This window comes from Adiantum capillus-veneris, chromosome 28 (genome assembly GCF_014529385.1).
Source record: "Adiantum capillus-veneris isolate H3 chromosome 28, ASM1452938v2, whole genome shotgun sequence".
In the NCBI taxonomy this organism is placed as follows: domain Eukaryota; kingdom Viridiplantae; phylum Streptophyta; class Polypodiopsida; order Polypodiales; family Pteridaceae; genus Adiantum; species Adiantum capillus-veneris.
In genome coordinates, this window is record NC_140958.1 from 127,309,249 (window position 1) to 127,321,134 (window position 11,886).

Sequence of the window (11,886 nt, forward strand, 5' to 3'; positions counted from 1 at the left end):
AGCACCTGAAGAGACGGTAAGGGTTGAGACCACACAAGCTATTTCCACTCAGCCAGAAACTGTCGAGGCATCAAAGCCTCAGGATGGCCAAGGAAAAGAACAACCATCCACCTCTACAATGCCACCAACACTTACAACATAGCACGAAGCAACACAGGAGGATGCAGGCACATCCCAACTAACAAGACAGGAGGAGTGGCAGTCCAATGATAAGGTAATTTTACAAGTAAACGAGTATGCAAGGCAGATGCAAGACATGACGGAGAAACTCCGCTCAGCAGCCTTAAACCGCAACACAAAGGCCAAGGAACTAGAAATGGTCATCGATGCTCTTCAAGGAGAGCTCGATGACAGGATGATTACTATCACTAATCTCCAAAGGCAAGTGCAGGAGCTAAAGACAGAAGCGGAACAGCATCAAATAGCCAGGGACAAACAACAAAAGGAAATGGAGGAGTTAGGTGACCTTGTCACTAAGTTATCTGATGCCTACAAGGTGAAAGACGAGCAACTGACAAAAGTGACAAATGAAATTCTTACCACCTCTCTGTTAGCTCAGAAAATTCAAGTGCAGTTAGATGTAGCCAATTCTTCTCTGCAATATTCCGAAAAGAGAATCAATGATCATGCCATTTTCTTGCGGCAAATAAGAGAAATCCAGTCGTGGCCTCGATCAAGGGAACAGATGAAGTGTACAAGGAACTTGAAAAGAAAAACAGAGATTTAGAACTGGAATTGAAGCTTGAACAATCATAGCGCAAAGACCTGGCACTGATGCGGGTCAAAAGAGAGGAGGAGCTCCTAAAGGAGATTGCAGAACTGAAACGTATGAATCAACTCCTCAGGGATGGAAAGCCCGACACACAAGAAGAGGCAGGCACTTCAGAGCCGCCCCAAATATGCATTCCCTCAGTCTCGTTTACTGAATTTGAGATGCAGTCTACAGCAGAGCCGAGTGGTGATGAAGACTTCAGGTCCACATTACAGATGAAGATACAGTGCCAACGGTCTAGCTGTCAAAAGTTGAAGAAGACGCACTGAAGGAAAAGATCACCTTAGAGGTGGATGAGCAGTGGAAGGCCGCTATGGATTGGGAGTTGAGAGTTTTACACTCTATCAACATCACTCAACTCACTCCCAATCAAATCAACGCTCAATGGCACCAGCTATTGTGAAGGCGGTTACGCTGCTAGCGGAAGCTAAATAGCGAGAACTCAACCAACAACAGAATTTGTCAGACGAGGACGGAGCTTGACCCGTAGGCGCATGGAAACAACTAGGTGGGTGTCAAATCACCTACTCGACCTTCTAATGACAATCACTACTAAGGAAATCAAATCTAAGTTCTAAAATACGCAAGTGACTGAAATCCGTACTACGAATGAATGCTATACGAAACAGGATCTAGAATCATTGAATCGATCTCAAACTCAAGGGGAAGTCTATACACTAGGTAAGAACAACACCCTAAAGACTTGAACTGCAAACTCAACCTATAACTACTCCGTGCGGTAAACGCGTATGAAGACAGGCCGAAATATACAGGTGACCGAAACTTGACCCCGATGGTACTAATGTGTAGCTCTACTCATTGTGGTTCTATAGATACGCTGCACGCTCAATTCCGACACACGAGTTGGAAGAAAACTCACACCGAAGCTCGTAGGAACTTACCACACATAGAAGCCGATAGCGCGCACTCATGGTATCTGTGCGTAGCTCTCGCCGTTGCTAACACAATGGCGGTGTCGCTTCTCCAATGGCGGCTCCGTAGCTCGCGTAGCAAGTAGATAAGACTCTCTCTCTCTCTCTCTCTCTCTCTCTCTCTCTCTCTCTGACACAGTCACGGCGCTCAAAAACTCACTTTGATTAATAATCTCCTTTAGGTTACAAAAACTTTGGCTTATATACCTCAGCCTTGGAGGTGAGAACATCTCTAACTAATTACATCAGCAAGTGAAATTACTTCAGGATTACAAGCTGGAAACTCAATTGAGTCCCGTTACTTAATGAATGGCTCAAATCAAAATTAATGTCGGAAAGACATTTATTACAATCAATGGTTACAAAATGATGAGTGTGAGCAAAAATGTGGGTGTGATCCTCTGCTGGCTCAACACTCCCCCCCCCCCCCCCCCCCCCCCCCCCCGCGTTCATGTCATCCCTGACATGACTTTTATGCTTGGTCAATAAAGTCCTGTCGTCTTGAGCATCTGCAAATGTGATTCGTATCGTAGGTTGCCGATGGTCAAGGTTGGGCTGAATATTTTGCTTTCGTGGGTGAAAAAGCTGGTGTAGAAAGCTTCTTCGAATGTTTGCATGTGGAAGCTAGGCAAAAACATAATCCTTTGGTATAGGAGGTGTAACACTTTTGGAGAAGGCTGCAATGAAAGATCGTACATCATATCAAACACCGTGTCGGCCGTCGATAGTAGACTCGAGGTCGTGGTTTTATCTGGCGCGAACACTTCAATGCAAGCTAAGAGAGTCCTGCAGATTTTCTTGATCATCTGACATGAAAGGTCAGAAGAGCCAATAAAGAGCTTGATGGTGCCCGTTAGGGTTTTCACCATGTAGGATTTACCTATTCTCTCTCCTGCCTTTGGTCCTGGCATCCTGGGATAATTAGGCCAATTTGGCTTCTTTTCTGCAATCCTGCCATGCTCTTTCCAATTTCCGACTCTTGGCACCGGGCAGAAGGTTGCATCGTCCCGGATTTCCTTTGGTGCCTCCACCAAGTAGATGAGGTAGGCTTGGTATTTGTTCAGCCAACCTTTCCTCCATCTAGGTTGTGAATCTACTATCTTCTTTGATTGTTCCTCCTTTGTGATGTCGCCTTCGTAAAGAGCGACATACTGCTCTCCTTCTAGTCTCTTTTTCGTCTTTAGCACTTCAAATTTCATCAAAGGGAAAGGCAGGCTGGGTTGCATCCACTGTTCATGGAGCACTTTTGTGTCTAGTCCCTGAAGTCTAATGGAGATTAAGAGTCTCCTCTCCCATTGCATTTCCGCCTTGGCACTCTCCTCTGCTGACTTTTCTATTTGGTCATGGAGCCTTTGTTCTTCTTCTTCAGAGATTCTTGAAGTCGAGGCCACCTCTTGAGCTGGGGCTGGATCTTCAATTGTGGTTGCCTCTCCAGTTTCTGGTAGCTCTATGGCTGCTCCACCCGATTCTTCTTGTGGTGTCTCTGTCTCTCTTCTTTGTTGCTCTTGTAGATCTTGGAGCTTTTTGCGGAGGGCCTCATTCTCTGTCCGTAGTGTTTGATTTTCTAATGTGAGCCTCTCCTCTGTGGCCAATGATCCCTCCGCAATGTGCAACCTTTGCACTTGCTCTAATCTTAGCTCTCTTTGTAAGCTTCGGACCTGGTCTTCCAAAACTGGTACGATAGCTCCCTCTTGTTCGGTTCCTGCTCTGCTAGCTCTAGGGGTAGACATGAGTCTAGTGATTGTTCTTTCTTGGAGCTCGACTCTTTCCCTTAGCTCAATGAGCTCATCCTTAGCCGCCTCCAACTCATCCTCTATCCGCTCCCTTGCTTCCTGTGCACTTGTTACTTCTCTTGAAGCCTCGGCTAGTTGGAGTATCAAGCCGTCTCTCTCGTTTTCCGCGTCATAGAGTGATGCTTTATGAATTTCAGATTCAGTCATAGCATTCTCTAAATTTCTCTGCAACTCCGCTTCCCTTTGTTTGGCTGTCTCAATCTCTACTTCCTTTGCCTTGGACCTTTCTTTTATCTTGCTGAGCAGTTCATGCACCATGTGCATGTCTTTTTCATCATCATCTGTCAACTCTAAAGCTCTTTCCGCCACCACCTCCACTGGCTTTGGCTCTTCTAGTATTTTCGGTTCGTCCAGTTCCTCTTCACTTTCTTTTTTACTCTTTGTCTTTTTCTCCGTCCCTCTCCGTTCATCTTGTTTTTGTAGGGTGATCCCATAAACTGCCTCAAGGGCCTCTTCTTCGGTGTATCCTATCTCTACCAGATCCTCATAATCATTTCTCTTTTGCTGAACTGGATCTATCTTCTTTTCTTTGGTCTCGGCTTCTGGCTTTTCCAAAACATCTGTGTCCACCTCTACTGTGGTCTCTTCCACAATTTTTTCCGTCTTCTTCGGGCTTGGTACATCAGTCATAGAGGGATGTTTGTCCTCAGCTTCCTTGGCTTTCCCTTTGTCGGCTTGCCCATCTTTCTCTTGAGGCTTAGTAGACCCATCTACTTTCCTTTTCCCCTTGTCGTCTTTTTTCAGCTCGGCTTTTAATTGCTGTACCTCCTCTTCAGTGTATGGATCGACAGGTTGCTGCTCGAAAATAGCCTCTGACTCCTCATAAGCTTTAATATATTGATCGTATTGATCAATGTGTGGCCTGGCCGAGCTAGTTCCGACTTTAGTGGGGTCTGGCACCCACTTTTCTTCAAAGTCACCCTTTAGAGCTCTTTCCACTCTAAACTGCTCCACTAATCTTTCCATTCTTGCCGCTTTCTGACTTTTGGTTTGCTTGGGAGCAACCTTCTTCTTTACTTTCTTCTTAAGTGGCTCGTCCACATCCTCTTCAGGTTCTGAAACTACTTCTAGTTTCCGGTGTGCTCTTGTGAATGCCCTCTTGGATACTTCGGGCTGTTCTTCCTCCTCGTCGGCTTCTCTAAGCCACTCATTCTGGGAGGGAGCCTTTGGCCAGTGATCTCTAGCTCCAATAGCTTCATAAGCTATTCTTGTCAGAATTTTCGCTCCTCCTATGTATTTTGGCTTCTCGTTGTGCATGGCAATTACTTGCTCGTGGATGTGTTGAGCGTAATTCACCTCTTTTGGCATATTGCTCTTTAATGCCCATGTGATGGTGGTCACAATGGCATGGGGTGGTGTCGTATACTTTTGCGGTCTTTTACTGCAAACATGAAGAAATTGGTTGTACAGTCGGCAAAGGGTTGCCGCTCTTGGGTCCTTCATATCTCCATAGGTTGCATTCTGTTTCTTGGGCCCATAGACCTCTATGGCCTCCCTTCTTTCCCTGACCAAGCTCCTTTGTTGTGCAGCTTCAATGCGTCTGCAATGAGCTGTGGAGTGATCTGTACTTCTACCTTCTCTCCATCCATGGCTGTCAATGTGGCTTTCCCATCCTTCTGAATGGATGTTGCCAACTCGTACACTCTTCTTGTATCCACACCTGATGGTCTCGAGGTGAAGAAACTGTGCAAGTCTGCCCTTTCCAGGTACCTGCTGATGTCTTCTGACCTGCTATAATCCACCAATTCCTGTGGGATCATCGTACATCACCGCTTGCCCTTGAGGATCTCTGAAAGTCCCCTGGTAGATCTTTATTCCCTCTTTCCCATACTGCTTCCTCCACCCAAGTTTTGGTTGGCTTGAGGGTTTCTGCTGGAATGTCAAAGGTTCCGCTTCTGCAAGAGCATCTTTGATTGTCGTCTTTTTCTCTTCGTTGCCGATGACTTGGCGGAATCCATGGATCCTGTAACTCCAATTTCAGAAGTTAGCGTCTTTTTAGTACTGAAAGCCGAAATGAAGCTTTTAACTATTCAAATGACTTGAAAATTGAAACATGAGCTATTCAGGGCCTAAGGATGCAAGGTAGGTGAAAAAATATGCAAAATGGGCTCAAAATCATGCTGGAGACATCATACGCGTATGATGTCTTTTGTGTCAAAATGACTTCATATTGGTTGTGCTTGTAGCTGATAGTGTATACATGAGTATCATATGCTTGGATTTGAGTTTGGATCCCATTTGGTCAAGTTTTGGCCAGTTTAGTCCAGTTCAGGCTCTTGGCAAAATTTTGAAAGGGAATTGGATTTTATGATCCAAATTGGATAAAACTTGGTGGTTCACTTTCAAATGGCATGTAGATCACTTCTGTTTGGTGGTTGAAGCCCTGAGGTGCCAAAATCACATAGTGAGACATCATACGCGTATGATGTCTTTTAGTGTATTTTTGGACCAAATTTCTCTATAAGCTTGGATTTGGCTTTAGATAGGCTTATTCAGTGGATTTATGAAGTTTGGATAGATTTTGGGCTAAAAATGGCTCTGGAGACATCATACGCGTATGATGTCTTTTTCATCAATTTTTCATGGGATTGGTTCTGTGGACTCCCCATGTACTAGTGAAGGACTGTTCCTACTCAAATCTTGGTTTGGACTTGAGTATGTTGGATTTGGGCCAAAAATAGGCTTTAGGTGAAGGATTTTCTCTCAATTGGGCTAATGGGGTGATCCACTTGACCAAATGGTTCCAAACTTCATATGTAGCATGTATTAGATATATATAATGGATGTATGATGACAAATGAGCATTTTGGCTCTGTAAGTGCAAATAGACATCATACGCGTATGATGTCTTTTGTGTCAAAATGGTGCTTTTTGGTTCCAGATAGCTTGTAGATGTGTTAATCAACAATCCTACAAAGTTTCAATGAGTTTGGAGTTATTTTGACAAAATTAGGACCAAAAATCAATTTTATGGCCTACTTTGCGTCTTTTTGGTTTTCCTTGGGTTTTCTAACTCCAATTCTCATGATACTTGGTTCATAGGATGTGATTAACATGTGGAATGAGGCTATGCACTCAAATGTTGAAATGGATGTGAAATTCATGCTGTGAGACATCATACGCGTATGATGTCTTTTCTTGAAATGTTGGTCTTTTTGTGCAAAGAATGCTTTGTGCTAGTGCCCTAAGCCCTGCTAACTAGTTTTCAACTTAAAAAGTCATCAGTTTAGCTAAAAAGCCCCCTTATAGGCATTTCAGTCTCCGAAGTCGTCTTTTTGCCTTGGAGTTGAATTTCTTCAACTTTTCTTCTCGAGAGTTGCATTTCCAGCTCATTGGATATGTTGTGAAGCCATCTATTTGGTTGAACTTGACTTTGGCTCCCCGTTCTCCATCTTTCTCCATTTGGTTGCCCGAAAGCGTCTTTTTCACCATCGGTAAGTGAATCAGCTTTCTTTTGGATTTTGCTTGCAAACATAAGTCATCCATGTATATTTGAAGCTGCTTGTGAAGTTTCATTTCATTCGGTCGTCAATTTCAGCCGTTATGCCAAAATGACGCTTTGTGTGTCCGCAGCCAAATCGGTTGTTCCGACCTACTTTTGGTGATCCAAACCTGGAGATACTCCATGGTTGCATTGCCCTCGATGTTGTTAAGCTTCCTGAGAAGTTTTGTGTCGTTTCGACAACTTTTTCCTGTTTGCCTCTTGCAGGCTCTGTTGACCTAGGGTTTTTCCAGTCGTTCTTTCTCGAGCTTTGAGTGTTAGAAACCCATCTTCTATACTAGGGTAACCCACCTATAAGTTCTTGCAAGGTTTGGTTAGGCGGTTGTGCCACTACCTAGCATTCTACCCCATTCCCCGTCTGCTCTTGTTTCTTGGTTTTGGTCAGTTTTCGCGACAAAAGTTAATGATAAGCATCAAAAGCTTATGGCAACGAGTCTACCTCTCATGTCTGGTGTCCTCTGAGCTCTCGTAGCAGTCGTAGAAGGCGTAGAAGGTCTGTGCTCCTGTGTGCTCTTTGCTCTCTCCAAGAAGGTAATAGTGGAATGAGCTTGAAAGTGATGTGAAAAATACTTAACTTCGGACTTCCCGGATCACTTGTTACCAAATTTGACATGTGCTCCTATCTCGTCGTGAAATGCACTTTAGGATTTGAAATTTCTCAATTTGGACTCCGTTTGACCTGTTTCTGAGAAATCTGTCCACTTTGCCAAAATTCTGTCATTTCGGGCTTTCCGCAACTTTTTCAGAATTGTACCCAATTTTTACCATGGGTTGCCCTTGTCATTAGGACCATCACCGTCTATTCTTTTCTTTTTTCTGATCTCATTTCACCTGTTTTTTTCTTATTTTTCTTTTACTTTTATTAAGAAAATCATAAAAAATAAAGGAAAATAGCAAATTGAAGCCAAAAAATTCCAAACATACACAATAAATAGCTGGTAACCCTGTGTATATGAATATACACTTATTTGTGATTTCTGGACTTGGATTACCACTTTTTTCCACTTTTTAGCTCCAAAAACACTCTTATTTAGTGATATTTACACATCTAGAGACCCAAATTCATCATTTGATCTCTTCTTGTTGCAAAACAAGGTATATAAGGGCATAAATATTATCAATATCCGCAATCAAACATAAAAATTGCAAAATCATGTAAGACACTGCCCTTGTAATATAATTTTTGTTTTTCTTTGTTTTTTGTCGCTTGTAGCTGCTTTGTAGCTCCTGTATACCTGTATACCTTCCCCCCTCCTAGTCTGAGTCCTCCCGACGACTATGAAGTGTCTGTGGGCGAAGCATTGTAGTTGTTTTGGTCATAAGTTCCCAATGCAATTGTAGAGCGATGATACAACAGTCTTTCCAATAAAGCTGCTCTTTGTTTGATTGAAGGATTGGTGGTCGGGTTTTGGGTTGGTTTTGGCACTTCGGTAGTAGAATCAGTAGATGGATTCTTCTTTACCTTGTTGTTCTTTTTCACAATCCAAATCTGCTTCCGCTTCGCTTGTGCTTGCCACAAACTCTTTGCGACCCAAACCTGCTTTGTTCTTTGTGTTGATTTCCTCGCCTTGAAATACCTAGGAGTTTCCGTGGATTGTACTGAAGGGAGTTCCTGTTTACAAATCTTTGGGATCCAAATTTGCTTGCTATAGCTTTGTGCCGTCATGAACTTCTTTGGAATCCAGATCTGTTTCACTGTCCTTGATTGTCTGGAATCACTCTGTTGTCTGGTATTGAAGACTCTGTTTTCCACCTTTGTGTTCTCTGGCACAACCTTTTTTGGTCTCCATACCAACTTTGACTCCGTTTTTTCCCAAGGTTGAGCTGTTATATTATTGCTTGTCTTCCTTATCCAATGTTGAGAGTTCCTCGTCGAAGAGCAATCCAGTTGTATAGAAACTTTTGGTTGCCATTGCTTCTTCTTTTTCTCTGGTTGTTGTTTACCTTTGTTCTTGGATTCTTCCTTTGGAGTTGGCTCTGCTCCTTTGGTGAACTTAACTGATTGACTTTCACCTTCGTATTTGATAAGCACTGATTTAGAACTCCAGTCAATCATTGCATTGTATTGCTTCTGCCATGGTTGTCCTAGCAATAATGGATGTTGTGTAGCTTGGTCTTCAACCACGTAAAACATATGAGGATACACATACTGGTTAATCTGTATATGTAAAACTGTGCATCCGACAGTTTTGATTGAATTCTCAGAGTAACTCTTTAACTCTTGCTTGGCAGTTTGTAATTTAGTGTCATTTGTCAATTGTCTATACAAACTGAGTGAAAGTAGGTTAGTTTGAGCTCCTGAATCCAATAGTGCTCTGGCTTTGATTTGGTTGGTTCCTACTTTGCATTCAATGATGGGTTCTTCTTTGTCATTATCCATTTCTGTTATACTGACTGCGTTTATTCGTATTGCTCCTTCATTGCGCTGTTTCTGACGCAGTAGTCTTCTTTTCTCCATTCTTTCCTTCGCCTCGGCTTGCGCTTCCTCCACAATCTTTTTCTTTTTCTGGACACGCAGCTTTTCTTGATGTATTTTGAGAAGCATGTCTTGGGTTAGCGGCAAAAGATACTTTTTCACTCTGCATCCACTAATCCAATTGGGCATTTCTTCTCCGTCTAATGTAGCAAGCTTGACGGCTCCACTTGGTGATAGATCTTTAATCACCAGAGGTCCCATCCCTCGCTTTTTAAGCTTCTTAGCATGCTGTTTCAGAGTGTAAACTAGGACATAGTCCCCAACCTTAAACTCTTTAGTCCGCACATGCTTATCAAAAAATTTCTTTTGTCGCCTTTTTTGAGCGTAGATAGAAGCTACTGCTTTTAGGCGAAGCTCGTCTAGCTTTTCCAGGTCATCTATTCTATCAGAAAGCTCGTGCCCTGTCCACTCTAGATCCTTAGCCACCCTTAAGGTTGAAATCAAGAATTCTATTGGTAAGATAGCATTTAGCCCAAAAACCATGTTATATGGGGTCGTTCCTATTGATGTTTTATATGCTACCCTATATGCCCATAATGTTGAATGCAACTTCTGGTCCCAGTCAGTTCTCGACTCAGATACAATCTTCGTAAGGACCGTGCATATGGTTTTGTTTGTTGCTTCAGCTTGTCCGTTTGCTTGTGGATGATACGGGGCTGATTTCCTATGGATTACCATGAATTCATCTAGAAGGATCTCTATCACTTCATTTATAAAATGTGTGCCTCGATCACTCACAATTTCTATTGGCAATCCATATCGTACAAAGACGTATTCATATAGAAATTGTGCCGTGGTCCTGGCATCTGCTTTTTGAGTTGCCTTTGCTTCGACCCACTTTGTTAGATAGTCTGTAGCCACAACGATGTATTGTGCATGAGTCTTATATGCAGGAGGTGAAATGGGTCCGACATAATCAATCCCCCATTTTGCAAAAGCTCTTGCCCCCATCATTGGTCTAAGCGGCATATCATCTCTTTTAAGTGGTACTTTGGTCCGCTGACAGTCATCACACCGTTTAACGTATTCCTCAACGTCCATATGTAATGTTGGCCACCATATTCCTGCGGCTAAGACAAGTTTTGCTGTCTTATCACCTGAGAAATGGCCTCCATCTACTCCTCCATGAGCTTGCTCCAGGATTATCACATACTCAGACTCTGATGCGCAAATCCTAAGCTGGTTGTCTTTACCTATCTTATAGAGTTGATCTCCTATTAAAGCGTAATCTCTAGCTTCTGTCTCTACAGATTTCTGATGAGCTTTTGACGTCCCTTCTGGGAAAGTTCTATTTGTGAGATATTCAACAATATACTGACTCCATTCCGGAGCGATCATTATCTGATATAATGTCGAATACTCTGCTGGCGGTCTTGATGAACATACAATACATACAGTGACATATTCATGTACGCTTTCTTTCATTCCTGGCCAATAGACTCCCAATTGTAACAAATTCCTATATGTGTTCCTTCTTGAACAATGAAATGCACATTCCTGAACATGTGCTTCATGCAGATATATATTATATTCCTCAGGATTGATGCATAGTCGTAAAACATGATCATTTCCCAATTGATACAACCTTCCTGCAACCAATTGAAGATTATTAGATTGCTGAATAGCAATATGTTTCTCGTTGTATTCTCTTCTATCAAACTCTCCTCCATAGGTTAATTTTGAGACCACTTCAGTATCATTTCTATGTTGAACAAGTACGCGTCTGGCATGTCGTCATCCACTCCTATAGGGTCTTCTCCATTCGTCAATCGCGAAAGATGATCAGCTCTAAGCTGTGTTTTTCCTTTCTTTACTACTACCGTGAAGTCGAATTCCAGTAAGATAATGAACCATCTCACTATTCTCCCGATATTGCATGGTTTATTCACTAGGTAGAGCAAGGCTTGGTGATCCGTAAAAAACACAAACTTGTTGGCTAGAAGATAATGCCGAAATTTCTTCACAGCATATATAATTCCTAATCCCTCTCGCTTTGTTGTGGTGTAATTCTTCTCTGCATTGTTGAGCTGTCGATTGGCGTAACAGATAGGAAAATCCATGTTTCCTTCTTCTGGCTGAGCCAGAATGCATCCTATTGCATATGCCGAAGCATCTATATGCACATGGAATATCTTCTCCCAATCTGGTGATTTCAAGACTGGAGCAGTAATGAGTGCCTCTTTCAATTTCTTGAATGATTCCTCACACTCCTCTGTCCATTCAAAGTTCACTATTAGCCTGTAAAGTGGTTGGCCTATTATAGCGTACATGTAAATGAATCGTCTATAATATCCGCAATGTCCCATAAAGCTCTGTACTTGTTTCGCATTGGTTGGTCTAGGCATATCCACTATAACTTTTATCTTCTCTAAATCCGTGGATATTCCGTTTTGTGAGACAATATGTCCCAG